Source organism: Chrysoperla carnea, chromosome X (assembly GCF_905475395.1).
Source record: "Chrysoperla carnea chromosome X, inChrCarn1.1, whole genome shotgun sequence".
NCBI lineage: Eukaryota > Metazoa > Arthropoda > Insecta > Neuroptera > Chrysopidae > Chrysoperla > Chrysoperla carnea.
Window position 1 is genome coordinate 22,059,939 of NC_058342.1, and position 14,822 is coordinate 22,074,760.

The window sequence follows — 14,822 nt, forward strand, 5'->3', positions numbered from 1 at the left end:
ATAATTAACAAAAATTTACAATTTTCGATATCTTGAATATTACGCCAGATATCGAAAATTACTTTTAGTCTTATATCGTCAAGTTATAACATAATTCACCAGCATAATTTAAAAAATGCATTTTTAAATTTGTGCACCCACTTTTGAGTTCTCAAACTTGAAGTCATGCGAGGAAGCCATGAAAAGGGAAATGTAATAAACGGTATGTTAGTTATAATATTTTGAATGAAGGATTTTAAGGTACACATCGAAATATATTAATTATGTTTTAAATATCGACTCTAAAAGATATGAATGTAACGTATTATTCCTTCAAATGACCTTGAACAAAATAAACATTCAACAAACTACAGCAAAATCCATTTTTACATTTTTTTAAGAAGTTACAAAATTTTATTTGGTTTTGAGATTACAATAACCGAAATTTTGAACATTCCGGCCAAAACACTTGTTGCTTTCCGTGAATATCCGTATGGAAATACTCGAACATGGTAAAATAAATTAATAAATTTTTTCAATAATTTTAATTCATTCAGCTGTTAATATTTTGAAGTTATAAGACAGGATAAAATCCCCGAAGATCCAAAGACATATGAACGTCAATTTCGTTGTAGACCACCTCAATACGAATAGACTTTTTGATTTTCATTTTTCCGGTGGATATAATTAGTTTATAATAAAAAATTTAGTCGTAATGAATGAAAATTATTTACAGTACTGTTCAACTATTACCAAGGGGATATAAAGATAGACTACAAATCGAGAGTCGAGAGACCAGGACTCGATTCCCCGATGGAGAGAAACTTTTTTCTAATTTTTTTAAATAATGATCAAATACATATTCAGAATTATTTTATCATAATTTTAAAAAAAGTCTTAAAATAATGATAAAATATTTGTGGAAAGATATTAAGACAGACTAACAAGTCTTCGGTAGTATAGTGGTCAGTATCCCCGCCTGTCACGCGGGAGACCGGGGTTCGATTCCCCGCCGGAGAGAATCATTTTGTCTAATTTTTTAAAATAATGATAAAATATTTCTGGAAAGATATTAAGACAGACTTACAAGTCTTCGGTAGTATAGTGGTCAGTCTCCCCGCCTGTCACGCGGGAAACCGGTTTTCGATTCCCCGCCGGAGAGAATCATTTTGTCTAATTTTTTAAAATAATGATAAAATATTTCTGGAAAGATATTAAGACAGACTAACAAGTCTTCGGTAGTATAGTGGTTAGTATCCCCGCCTGTCACGCGGGAGACCGGGGTTCGATTCCCCGCCGGAGAGAATATTTTTGTCTAATTTTTTATAATAATGATAAAATATTTCTGGAAAGATATTAAGACAGACTAACAAGTCTTCGGAAGTATAATGGTCAATATCCCCGCCTGTCACGCGGGAGACCGGGGTTCGATTCCCCGCCGGAGAGAATCATTTTGTCTAATTTTTTTAAATAATGATAAAATATTTCTGGAAAGATATTAAGAAAGAATAATAAATCTTCGCTAGTATAGTGTTCAGTTTCCCCGCCTGTCACGCGGGAGACCGGGGTTCGATTCCCCGCCGGAGAGAATCATTTTGTCTAATTTTTTAAAATAATGATAAAATATTTCTGGAAAGAAATTAAGACAGACTAACAATTCTTCGGTAGTATAGTGGTCAGTATCCCCGCCTGTCACGCGGGAGACCGGGGTTCGATTCCCCGCCGGAGAGAACATTTTTGTCTAATTTTTTATAATAATGATAACATATTTCTGGAAAGATATTAAGACAGACTAACAAGTCTTCGGTAGTATAGTGGTCAGTATCCCCGCCTGTCACGCGGGAGACCGGGGTTCGATTCCCCGCCGGAGAGAATCATTTTGTCTAATTTTTTAAAATAATGACAAAATATTTCTGGAAAGATATTAAGAAAGAATAATAAATCTTCGGTAGTATAGTGTTCAGTTTCCCCGCCTGTCACGCGGGAGACCGGGGTTCGATTCCCCGCCGGAGAGAATCATTTTGTCTAATTTTTTAAAATAATGATAAAATATTTCTGGAAAGAAATTAAGACAGACTAACAATTCTTCGGTAGTATAGTGGTCAGTATCCCCGCCTGTCACGCGGGAGACCGGGGTTCGATTCCCCGCCGGAGAGAACATTTTTGTCTAATTTTTTATAATAATGATAAAATATTTCTGGAAAGATATTAAGACAGACTAACAAGTCTTCGGTAGTATAGTGGTCAGTATCCCCGCCTGTCACGCGGGAGACCGGGGTTCGATTCCCCGCCGGAGAGAATCATTTTGTATAATTTTTTAAAATAATGATAAAATATTTGTGGAAAGATATTAAGACAGACTAACAAGTCTTCGGTAGTATAGTGGTTAGTATCCCCGCCTGTCACGCGGGAGACCGGGGTTCGATTCCCTGCCGGAGAGAATCATTTTGTCTAATTTTTTTAAGTTATGATAAAATATTTCTGGAAAGATATTAAGACAGACTAACAAGTCTTCGGTAGTATAGTGGTCAGTATCCCCGCGTGTCACGCGTGAGACCGGGGTTCGATTCCCCGCCGGAGAGAATCATTTTGTCTAATTTTTTAAAATAATGATAAAATATTTCTGGAAAGATATTAAGAAAGAATAATAAGTCTTCGGTAGTATAGTGTTCAGTTTCCCCGCCTGTCACGCGGGAGACCGGGGTTCGATTCCCCGCCGGAGAGAATCATTTTGTCTAATTTTTTAAAATAATGATAAAATATTTCTGGAAAGAAATTAAGACCGACTAACAAGTCTTCGGTAGTATAGTGGTCAGTATCCCCGCCTGTCACGCGGGAGACCGGGGTTCAATTCCCCGCCGGAGAGAATCATTTTGTCTAATTTTTTAAAATAATGATAAAACATTTCTGGAAAGATATTAAGACAGACTAACAAGTCTTCGGTAGTATAGTGGTCAGTATCCCCGCCTGTCACGCGGGAGACCGGGGTTCGATTCCCCGCCGGAGAGAATCATTTTGTCTAATTTTTTAAAATAATGATAAAATATTTCTGGAAAGATATTAAGACAGACTAACAAGTCTTCGGTAGTATAGTGGTCAGTATCCCCGCCTGTCACGCGGGAGACCGGGGTTCGATTCCCCGCCGGAGAGAATCATTTTGTCTAATTTTTTTTAAAAATGATAAAATATTTCTGGAAAGATATTAAGACAGACTAACAAGTCTTCGGTAGTATAGTGGTCAGTATCCCCGCCTGTCACGCGGGAGACCGGGGTTCGATTCCCCGCCGGAGAGAATCATTTTGTCTAATTTTTTAAAATAATGACAAAATATTTCTGGAAAGATATTAAGACAGACTGACAAGTCTTCGGTAGTATAGTGGTCAGTATCCCCGCCTGTCACGCGGGAGACCGGGGTTCGATTCCCCGCCGGAGAGAATCATTTTGTCTAATTTTTTAAAATAATGATAAAATATTTCTGGAAAGAAATTAAGACAGACTAACAATTCTTCGGTAGTATAGTGGTCAGTATCCCCGCCTGTCACGCGGGAAACCGGGGTTCGATTCCCCACCGGAGAGAATCATTTTGTCTAATTTTTTAAAATAATGATAAAATATTTCTGGAAAGATATTAAGACATACTAAAAAGTCTTCGGTAGTATAGTGGTCAGTATCCCCGCCTGTCACGCGGGAGACTGGGGTTTGATTTCCCGCCGGAGAGACTTTTTTTCACACTTACTTTTGCTACATTTAAGATTTTTCGTCGACTATTCGCTGACTACGAATGTGGCCTGATAGTGGGCTTTACCGACTAGTCGGAACATCCTTAATAATAATGGTAATAATTGTATTAAATTTTCATCGCCCTTATAGAATAACGATAAAATGATTAAATAATAAAAACATTTAAAGGCGTACAATAATGTTGTTGTAACCCCCCGTTCAATTAATTGAAACGCAAAATAATTGTGTACAAAATACAGGGATAAATTTATTTGCCTGAAAAAAAAAACATATAATCGAAATTAATATTGTAATTATCAAGTTCTCAATATAACTGATTAGATGTTTATTGATGCAATTCAATACAATGGATGTGTCTTACATCCAATATAATATACAGAATGTTCGACTTACATCTAGGCATATAAATATCACGAATATGACATAATACATGCGTTAAACAATGCATCTAGGTGAGGTATTATATACATGTATTGAAGCTTCAATATGCGTTGAGATAGTTTTAAGACCTTTGGAGAGTGGGAGTTTCTTAGTTGAATAGATGAACTACAACAGATAAGCCACGATACAAGTCACTTTTGCAGTTTAATAGAACACCTATAATCTAATAACTCTTACTTAGATGCATTGCTTAACGTATGTATTCTGTCATACTCGTGATATTTATATGCCTAGATGTAAATCGAACATTCTGTATAAATTGGGACATACAGTAACCAACAGGGCCGACTCATCCGACCCATATTGACGAGGTGCAAAAATCAATCAATTTTGAGAATCATTTTTTCATAAGTTTAAAAAAAATGTTATTTTAATATCATATATATATGAAATATATCAAGGTATACACAGTATAGTTTAAAGTTTGTAACGCTTAAAAATATTAAAACGGAATTAAGCCTATTTTTTACTAATTGATATGAAATTTTCTTTTTCAAAGATCTTACGACCATTCAATTGTTCGAATTAAAACCTGATACACCTTGTTATAATAAATAAAGCGAAACGTGACAACCCCGTGGTTCGATTATGAGGTAGGTGAAACCACCTGTAGTTGGAAACCACCTGAAAAAAATTTTTAATTACAATATGGATATTTAAAAAAAAATATCTTATTCAAGCTTCATTACTCAAATAATTAAGTATAATAATCAAGCTGGTCTTCCACGTGACAGGCGGGGATACTGACCACTATACTACCGAAGACGTGTTGAGAGGTAATTAATAATTTTACAAAAATTTTTATATGATTCTCTCCGGCGGGGAATCGGGGCTACTGATCACTATTCTACCGAAGGGTTGTTTAAGAATAAATAATAATCGAACTTAAACTATATTATCGAAGACATAGGGTTGTGTCAATAATTGTACAGATATTCGTAAATTTTTATGTAAATACGATGTAGCACCATTCTAAATTACTATTCAAAAGATTCTGAGAGCTTTGCCAAAAATTGTTTCGAAGATTGAAAAGAAGCTGATGAATAACTGCAATAACTGCGTGAATTTTGACCTACTGTGTAGGCTGCCAACCATTTATTTCGATTATATTTTTTTGACAGTGTAAATTTGGTGTAAGTGATTCGCGTAATTGTGATCCGGATGATAAGACAATTGTATGAATAGACACTTTATCTATTACTACCATTCGTTGTTGAACTATATTGGGAGTAATTGTTATGTAATTGAATAAGTTTTTCTTCAATACATGCAGATTACCTATCTCTTATCTCTCTGATAAATTAAGTCTGCAAACTGTTAAATACACAAATATCCGACATCACATACCGAGCAAATAAGCATGCTATCAGCAGGCAAATGACATTTAAAAGAAGTTTGGGGTACTACACTTATACTAATATTTATATACAGTCAAAATTGGTTGAAACGACATTGAACACACACACAACTTGGTTGACAACCAGTTTGAAGCTTTCAACTCAAGTAGTCACACGCATACCAACAAAAGCTGACAATTTTAAAATCAGTATTAATTTTTAATTTAAGTTTTCGTAATGATAATTTAATTTCTCTTCCAGCACTCTCTATAGTGCTGATCATTTTAATTTCTATATTCGAGCAAGAAATCTGGTAGATACCCGATTTCTGGGCGTCCGGAATTGGATCCTTGGTTTGATCCAAGGTGTGTTGTAATTTCTGAGATGAAAAACCAACTGAAATTCCAGATTTGTTCAAAATTCTATCTATCTTGTTATTACAATGATGGTTAAATATAACTCTAGCCCACTTATTTTTTTCGGAAACTTTCTCAAAGGAGGTTGTGTCCTTAATTCCTTTACGCCATTGGCATTTTCGGAGGATAGAATCTACAACATCAATCTATTTATTAAAGAGTGAAAAACTGCAAATTTTTGACTTTTGTGACAATAATGTTTTTTTGAGTCTTGTATAACGTTTAACATAATTTGGTCGAATTTCCTCGAATATTATACAGCTTTTTTCTCAAATATTATTCTTTTACAACATTATGTGAAATTCTTCCGAATTGCTTAAAAATTTCAGAATATTCTATACAATTCGATGGAAAAAATTTTCAAATTAGTAGTCAACAGTGTTTTCTGAAATACTGTTTCGAATTAAAAAATTACATACAATGAACCAAATAACATCCGAATTTTTTAACCGATTACAAAACTTAATTATCATTCTGATAAATTTAACAAAAAGATTTTAGTTTCGGAAATTTTTGTTTTGGCGTTATAAAAAAATGATGAGAATTTTTATGAAGCGCGCGCACAGGGTGACGTGAATTGTTTAAGTTAATTACAATTTTTTAACCCTATGAAGTTATCGGTAAACGAAATGTCACTCACTCAGAAATTCTTCCTTTAAATGCTTAAAATTACGAAAATAAATAAAAACTTGAAATATATTGAAATGAGTTTAGCGATACTTATTACAATAACAAAAGATTTTTTAATTGTTTTGAGAAATTTATTTATTCACTTATTAGTCACAGAAACGAAACACCAAAGAGGGTTAAAGTTCGAAAAATTTGAACTGTAAGTTGAATGCGGTTTTCGGTTCGCTGGAGTGTCAGGAAATTTTTTTGACCTAAATTGATTCATAAGAAATTAAAAATATGTAATTTGGAAAAATAATATGCATTTTATAATTTTAAATTAACTGTAAATATACTAAATTCGCAATTCGGTTAATAGTGATGAAAATGATACCAAACTTGTTATTCGGGGATTTTTGCGGTCGCTGAACACGAACATCGCGACAGAATCGGGTACCAGATTCCTGGTGCTCAAGGCAGTCAAAATGAATAATGTTGGCTTTATTTTTATTTTACTTTAATTATAAACTTCAATTACCCGAAGAATTATTGGAAAAAGTTAAGAATAGAAATGATTATAATGTATATCCTTTTTACCCGTTCTTCCCCTATATATTGGTTGTTATCGACAACCAATTCTACTGATAGGAAGTCGCTATAACCAATTTGTCGTTATAGACGTTATGTTCACATGCGAATTTATATTTGTTCGTAAGAACTCATTCATCGTTATAATCGGTTTTAACTGTAGTATAACATATATTATTGGAATATGATGATTATATACATACGGCCGTGCCGGGCGTCAGTCTCGTTACATTCCAGTAAACATGCCCATTGATGTATTCTTGACATTTGCATATATAATAAAACTGATCGAGTCATTTAGTTACAACCTTGTTCTAAAATTACAAAACCCCTACCCCGTTTTGATTGTGTTGTTTATATATTATGAGGATACCCACCTTAAACAAGTCGGTGGTGAATATGATTTTTAGGGACTAAGATAATGACGGATTTTTACAGATTCAATTCATTCTAAAAACTAGCTAAAAGTATAGCTATAATAATATTTTTAATTAAATTGTTCCTCAACAAACGTTAATTTCTTTAAAACATGAGGTTGTAAACCAGGATCCATGTTATTATCCGCTGTGAAAATATTCAATTCATTTTTTATTTTAAATTTATGACAAACACAACAAAACCAATCTTTATTAATTTGTAAATCAAACCAACGACGATGACATACAATATATACTTCAAAATTCAAATTCTTTTGAGCAATCTCAAAATTTTCTGCATACATTTTAAAATTAATATCATTTTGATAAAGATATAATTCTTCTTGATTTTGTTTTCGTCGTTTCCGATGATCACGCATTAACGATTGATTACGATCACGCTCTCTACGACCCGTCAACGTACGACGTCGTGGCATTTTATTACTAAAATTACAATTAATTAATAAATAACTTTAAAGTTATAATAACTATAATTAAAATTTTTTCATTACTTGTATTAATATCACTTAAATTTTTTATTACTGTTATTCTACAGTAGAACTGCAACAATTAATTGTTTTTGTTTTTTTATCACGTTTTTTGTATTTTTCATTATGAAGTTTTTTAATACTTGAAAGAATCTACAGATGGCCACTCAATTAAAATTAATATTAAGTGTAGCCAATTATATATTAGTATCAGATGTAGCTCACAGATGGTGTCACTGTCTCTGCATATATATAGATTGTATACATACTTGTAATAAATAAAAAATACTGTTGTTTTTTATTATTTATTATTTATATAATTTTTTCTAAAAATAATGATTGATAACACATCTACACCTAGTAGAGGCTCACTTCGCTCGCCTGATCATAAAAACAATAGGGTTTTCTACTATTTTTGAAGTACTTCAAAATGTTGATTTTGCTAATAAAAAGCCACCAAAAATTTATTTCTAAAAAATACACACGCTTTCTTGCCAAAAACTTAAATTAAATTTTAAACCTTTTTAATGACATAATATCGGCATCGTTACACGAAATAACACAAATAAGTTTGACAGATATATTCATAGACATCTGATTATAATAAATATAAATACTTATTATCTATGGATATATTATACCCAGCTGTCTACACTGAACTAATTGATGGTCTATGGCTCATACCGATATGACATCACATCAGGGCTTACCCGCGTTTTAGGTCACGTGATATACAGTTTAAAAATTACGATTTTTAATTTTAATATTTTAAAAGAAAAATGTGCTTTTATGACTCGAAATCAGAATATTTAAGTATATTTTTACATAAATTTTAACTTTTTTCAAATTTCATAATTTAATTTTTTACTTACGATAATACCCTATTAAAGTAATTCGGACGTCACATGACTAGCCAAGTTAGCAACTAATTTATATTTAATGGATTTAAATCTAAGTTATCAATAAAATGCACGACTTCAAACTAAAATCAATATCTTTCAAAGAAGTAATGATTTTGCTTATTTAACTTCAGTAATTTTGTACCATTGAATTCATATTTTAAATTCAATCCCATTCTATTGTAAATGAAATATTTAGTTGTACTTGTTCCAATCATTAGGAAATTGTTTGACAATATTTTTACTCTATTTCAATATGAAACGGTCAACTTCGGGATAAGGTTGTCGGGATCATTCTAATTTTTTTGTCAGTGTAACGAAATTATAACATTTCGATTTCATTTTTCGAAGAAAACAATAACTTGTAAGCAGGAAGTTAAAATGTATATCATCGTTCATGTCCCTCACACAGTCTCAGTCATAATAGTAACTGTTTATGTTTTGTGCATTTGTATTTTTATTTTATAAAAACAAATAATGACCACTTCTTAGTGTTTTAATGAATTTTTTTTATACTTACAATTTGAATAATCGTTTCATTTGTAAAAGATGTCAAGTTATTACAATTTCGGAATCATGTTTTGTAAATATAAAATCTTCGATAGTATAGTGGCCATATCCATACCTGTTACACAGGAGACTGTTACACATGCTTGATTCCGCGAGTTCTTTAAAGTTATGATAAAATATTTGTGGAAAGATATTAAGACAGAATAACAAGTCTTCGGTAGTATAGTGGTCAGTATCCCCGCCTGTCACGCGGGAGACCGGGGTTCGATTCCCCGCCGGAGAGAATCATTTTTTCAAACTTTTTGAAATTATTATCAAATAGTTCTGAAAAGATATAATGCCATATTAACAAGTCTTCGGTAGTATAGTGGTCAGTATCCCCGCCTGTCACGCGGGAGACCGGGGTTCGATTCCCCGCCGGAGAGAAACTTTTTTATTCACTTATTTTTATTACATTTAAGAATTTTCGTCCGATTTTTATTTACTCCTTAACAAAGCTTCGGTAATACAGTGGTCAGTATTTATTATTGTTCAGTAGTTAAGGTCTAAATAACACGCGTGATGATGTGTAAATAATCACACATTTACTTTTGTAAATTTTTGTATGCGAACAAACTATCATTTTACAGGTTTTATAATTCACTTGTGTTCGCCCCATGACTTTGCCCACGTGAGCAAATACACTGTAAAAAATCTTGGTTAGGGCGTCATATATCTTGTTAACATATCCTTTGCAGGAACGCTGTATTTCGATTATGAGCGAGTTCATACTCCGACTAGTATTTGGCCGATTGTCGGGTGGCTGTGCCGTGCCCATCTTATGGTAGTTTCTCACTTATCCAGGTCCCCCTTATCCAAGTTCCACTGTATATACATTATGTGATCTGTATATACATCATCTACAAGAGTTATGTAATACGTAAACAATTGTCTTTTATAAATAAATAAATAATAATAATAAATTTTATTGCCGAAAAGTAAATGTGTAAATACATATATTATGAATATGATGACTTTATTAAATAAAATTCGCTATCGAAAGACTATAGCTAATCACTATATTAATAAGGAAATGATTAATACAATGAATTTCCTGTGATTTCGAGATTCATAACCACAGAAATAATTAGAGAATACTCATTCAAAATTAATCACACCTCAAAATTAAGTTCCGATAATATTGTGTTTGATATAGCAAACCATATTTTGAGTGGGTCAGTATAAAATTAAAACCACATAGCAATAGGAATAGTAACAGGAAATTGATAATTATAAATAGAATAATGTATTTCGATCCTATAAAACCATTGATAAAATATTTCTCTCCGGCGGGGAATCGAACCCCGGTCTCCCGCGTGACAGGCGGGGATACTGACCACTATACTACCGAAGACTTATTAGTCTGTCTTAATATCTTTCCAGAAATATTTTATCATTATTTTAAAAAATTAGACAAAATGATTCTCTCCGGCGGGGAATCGAACCCCGGTCTCCCGCGTGACAGGCGGGGATACTGACCACTATACTACCGAAGACTTGTTAGTCTGTCTCAATATCTTTCCAGAAATATTTTATCATAACTTAAAAAAATTAGACAAAATGATTCTCTCCGGCGGGGAATCGAACCCCGGTCTCCCGCGTGACAGGCGGGGATACTGACCACTATACTACCGAAGACTTGTTAGTCTGTCTTAATATCTTTCCAGAAATATTTTATCATTATTTTAAAAAATTAGACAAAATGATTCTCTCCGGCGGGGAATCGAACCCCGGTCTCCCGCGTGACAGGCGGGGATACTGACCACTATACTACCGAAGACTTGTTAGTCTGTCTTAATATCTTTCAAAAATATTTTATCATTATTTTAAAAAATTAGACAAAATGATTCTCTCCGGCGGGGAATCGAACCCCGGTCTCCCGCGTGACAGGCGGGGATACTGACCAAATTACTACCGAAGACTTGTTAGTCTGTTTCAATATCTTTCCAGAAATATTTTATCATAACTTAAAAAAATTAGACAAAATGATTCTCTCCGGCGGGGAATCGAACCCCGGTCTCCCGCGTGACAGGCGGGGATACTGACCACTATACTACCGAAGACTTGTTAGTCAGTCTCAATATCTTTCCAGAAAATTTTATCATTATTTTAAAAAATTAGACAAAATGATTCTCTCCGGCGGGGAATCAAACCCGGTCTCCCGCGTGACAGGCGGGGATACTGACCACTATACTACCGAAAACTTGTTAGTCAGTCTCAATATCTTTCCAGAAATATTCTATCATTATTTTAAAAAATTAGACAAAATGATTCTCTCCGGCGGTGAATCGAACCCCGGTCTCCCGCGTCACAGGCGGGGATACCGACCACTATACTACAGAAGACTTGTTAATATGTCCTTATATCTTTTCAGAATTATTTGATCAGTATTTTTAAAAATTACAAAAAATGATTCTCTCCGGCGGGGAATCGAACCCCGGTCTCCCGCGTGACAGGCGGGGATACTGACCACTATACTACCGAAGACTTTTAATTTGTCTTATATTTTCAGAAGTCATAAAATGTTCTTAGAACAAAACCAGAGAGAAAAATATTTCCATCAATCTAAATAAAGTTGTAGCTGACATTATCGTTTTTTATTCGACTATCTTTTATCAAAATTGACTGAGAGATGCTAAATTTTACGCCAAGTACTTTTTTAGCATTTTAATTATTTTTCGCTGTTTTTTTTTTTTAATTTTGTTTTTTTTAACTTTACATTTCCAAAAAAATTAAAAATAATTTAAATACAGAAAATTGTTTCAGACAAAACTTTGGTCATGTTTTAGGTGGATAGGTTCTAAGTTAAACAGTGGTCAACTTAAATTGTTCAAGTGGAACTCTATATTTTTTGTAGTAGGAAAAATAACTTATTTGAAAAAAAAAATTTTTCTCAATTGATATTTTTTGTTATCTGAGCAAAAAAATAAACAGATATTTTCATCGATTCCTTATGAACTATTTTTTTTAATTAAATTGTAAGAATGTAAGAAGTGTTTCTGATTTAAACCGAAAATCATTGATAGTTTTTACAAATTTCTGGCCTATTTTCGTACTTTCAATTAAAAAAAAAGCCTGCTGTCAAGTCCCTGTAAATTATAAATCACCCTTTAACGCCCTGCAAGAAGGGTTGAAAGGGTGAAAAATGTTATCTCTAAATTTTATATGAAGTTCAGAAGCGTACCAAAATTTTAAAATTTATTTTACAACAAATTTGTTTATACCACTTGAAAGCTTGTTTATTTTTCTTGAGCGATAAAAAATTCCCGTATGAGCATTTTGGACCAAGATATTCGCTTTCTAAGCAAAATTGACACTTCTGGATTTAAAAACCCGTACCATTTGAATTAATCCTCGAACTGAAATTTTTTTCATATCTTTCGAAAACTGAAACTGCCTTCTATTAAGCCCTTGCATATTGTTTCTTAAAAATTTTTACCACTCTACCACTTTTCGTTTTTAAACATGTCCAAAAATGGAATTTTTCCACATTTTAGGCGTTATTTCATCTGGCCGTCATTTTATAAAACAAGCGTTATCTAAAATCTTATCGTGCTCATTAGAAAACTTGTACTTTCTAGTTTTGGAATCTATTGCTCAAAAATTTTGATCATCCCCTGCCGGTTTGTTTTGATGACTAAAATGGCGGGAAATTCAATTATCGTGGTATTATTTCAAGTACCGTGGTATTCATTTCAATAACTATCTTCCAACTTGCTTTTCAACTTTCCACAAAGCTTTACTTTTTAAATCGATCAATTATATTTCTAGAGATCCAGTATCAACTCCAAATGACTCAATGTGGATTTCGTTTCTATTTATGTAGAAAGGATTTACTATGAATGCTAGAGTGGTTTTGTTGATTTATTATTATTATTTCGGCTGAGATATAGAGATGGTGCCTAATCCTCGATAATATATTCAGAACGATTTTTAAATGTTTTTTTTATAAAATTAGCTAAAAGTATAACTTTGTAATGGCTCGCGAATGGTATCATATAAAATGTATATTTCTAAAATAAAATTATACTTCAATTATTGACAAATATTTTTTTATTTAATTGTTCCTCAACAAACTTTTATTTCTTTAAAACATCATGTTGTAAACCAGGATCCATGTTATTATCCGCTGTGAAAATATTCAATTCATTTTTTATTTTAAATTTATGAGAAACACAACAAAACCCATCTTTATTAATTTGTAAATCAAACCAACGACGATGACATACATTGCATACTTCAAAATTCAAATTCTTTTGAGCAATCTCAAAAAATTCTGCATACATTTTAAAATTAATATCATTTTGATAAAGATATAATTCTTCTTGATCTTGTTTTCGTCGTTTCCGATCATCACCCATAATGCTCGATTACGATCACCCTCTTAACGACCCGTCAACGTACGACGTCGTAGCATTTTATTGCTTTAATAACAATTAATTAATAACTTTAAAATTATAATAACTATAATTAAAAATTTTTCATTACTTGTATTAATATCACTTAAATTTTTATTACTGTTATTCTACAGTAGAACTGCAAAAATTAATTGTTTTTGTTTTGTTATCACGTTTCTTGTATTTTTCATTAATACGTTTTTTAATACTTGAAAGAATCTACAGATGGGCACTCAATTAAAATTAATATTAAATGTATTAGTATTAGATGTAGCTCATAGATGGTGCCACTGTCCCTGCATAAATATTGATATATACATTGTAATAAATAAAAAATACTGTTGTTTTTTTATTATTTATTATTTATATAATTTTTTCTAAAAATAATGATTGATAACACATCTAGACATAAATATGGAACTACAACATTTCATTTCATGTCTAAATCTTTTGTATTTTTTTTTGTAAAGCTTACCACCAAAAAGTTACATTTTAACCTAGTAGAATAAATGATATTTTCGTGTGAAACTAAAGAGTCGCAGCTTTACATCCTGCTATAGTAAAATAGTTCATTTGTGATATTAAGTATAAAATTAGTGAACGTCAACTATAAATATTAATTGCATATAGTTGAGTGCATGATGAGAACAACGTTACACTTTAGGTAACATAACAAATCGTCTTACATATACTAATTATAGTACACACCAAATAAATAACATGTTTATAGCAAAAGCAACAAATAAAAACACATAATATAGTTAGTCATTTTCATATCAAATTGTATGCAATTTTTCACATCAGTAGATTGATGATTTCTTGAGAGAAACATCTAGAGATGTGGATGTGTGGAAAACCTGAATGAGAATTGATATTATTATTGTCACCAGGGATTTACACTAACAAGCCAATTAGAGACAAATACTGGATGAATTTCCATATGATTTTTACTGTCATATAAT

The 14,822-nt window shown here is 32.2% G+C and overlaps 18 non-coding genes across 18 annotated transcripts; 12 read left to right on the top strand and 6 right to left on the bottom strand.

Annotated features, from left to right (window-relative positions):
* The first annotated feature begins 927 nt into the window (after positions 1 to 927).
* Trnad-guc lies at positions 928 to 999 on the top strand. Its single transcript has one exon. It is a non-coding gene; the product is annotated as a tRNA-Asp (tRNA).
* Positions 1,000 to 1,211: 212 nt separating this feature from the next.
* Trnad-guc lies at positions 1,212 to 1,283 on the top strand. The gene has a single exon. It is a non-coding gene; the product is annotated as a tRNA-Asp (tRNA).
* Positions 1,284 to 1,637: 354 nt separating this feature from the next.
* On the top strand, positions 1,638 to 1,709 carry Trnad-guc. The gene has a single exon. It is a non-coding gene; the product is annotated as a tRNA-Asp (tRNA).
* Positions 1,710 to 1,779: 70 nt separating this feature from the next.
* On the top strand, positions 1,780 to 1,851 carry Trnad-guc. The gene has a single exon. It is a non-coding gene; the product is annotated as a tRNA-Asp (tRNA).
* A 212-nt stretch (positions 1,852 to 2,063) lies between these two features.
* On the top strand, positions 2,064 to 2,135 carry Trnad-guc. The gene has a single exon. It is a non-coding gene; the product is annotated as a tRNA-Asp (tRNA).
* A 70-nt stretch (positions 2,136 to 2,205) lies between these two features.
* Trnad-guc lies at positions 2,206 to 2,277 on the top strand. The gene has a single exon. It is a non-coding gene; the product is annotated as a tRNA-Asp (tRNA).
* Positions 2,278 to 2,915: 638 nt separating this feature from the next.
* On the top strand, positions 2,916 to 2,987 carry Trnad-guc. Its single transcript has one exon. It is a non-coding gene; the product is annotated as a tRNA-Asp (tRNA).
* Positions 2,988 to 3,057: 70 nt separating this feature from the next.
* Trnad-guc lies at positions 3,058 to 3,129 on the top strand. Its single transcript has one exon. It is a non-coding gene; the product is annotated as a tRNA-Asp (tRNA).
* A 70-nt stretch (positions 3,130 to 3,199) lies between these two features.
* Positions 3,200 to 3,271, top strand: Trnad-guc. Its single transcript has one exon. It is a non-coding gene; the product is annotated as a tRNA-Asp (tRNA).
* A 70-nt stretch (positions 3,272 to 3,341) lies between these two features.
* Positions 3,342 to 3,413, top strand: Trnad-guc. Its single transcript has one exon. It is a non-coding gene; the product is annotated as a tRNA-Asp (tRNA).
* Positions 3,414 to 9,635: 6,222 nt separating this feature from the next.
* On the top strand, positions 9,636 to 9,707 carry Trnad-guc. The gene has a single exon. It is a non-coding gene; the product is annotated as a tRNA-Asp (tRNA).
* Positions 9,708 to 9,777: 70 nt separating this feature from the next.
* Trnad-guc lies at positions 9,778 to 9,849 on the top strand. Its single transcript has one exon. It is a non-coding gene; the product is annotated as a tRNA-Asp (tRNA).
* Positions 9,850 to 10,745: 896 nt separating this feature from the next.
* On the bottom strand, positions 10,746 to 10,817 carry Trnad-guc. The gene has a single exon. It is a non-coding gene; the product is annotated as a tRNA-Asp (tRNA).
* Positions 10,818 to 10,887: 70 nt separating this feature from the next.
* On the bottom strand, positions 10,888 to 10,959 carry Trnad-guc. Its single transcript has one exon. It is a non-coding gene; the product is annotated as a tRNA-Asp (tRNA).
* A 70-nt stretch (positions 10,960 to 11,029) lies between these two features.
* Trnad-guc lies at positions 11,030 to 11,101 on the bottom strand. Its single transcript has one exon. It is a non-coding gene; the product is annotated as a tRNA-Asp (tRNA).
* Positions 11,102 to 11,171: 70 nt separating this feature from the next.
* On the bottom strand, positions 11,172 to 11,243 carry Trnad-guc. Its single transcript has one exon. It is a non-coding gene; the product is annotated as a tRNA-Asp (tRNA).
* A 211-nt stretch (positions 11,244 to 11,454) lies between these two features.
* On the bottom strand, positions 11,455 to 11,526 carry Trnad-guc. The gene has a single exon. It is a non-coding gene; the product is annotated as a tRNA-Asp (tRNA).
* A 352-nt stretch (positions 11,527 to 11,878) lies between these two features.
* On the bottom strand, positions 11,879 to 11,950 carry Trnad-guc. Its single transcript has one exon. It is a non-coding gene; the product is annotated as a tRNA-Asp (tRNA).
* Between the last annotated feature and the right edge of the window lie 2,872 nt (positions 11,951 to 14,822).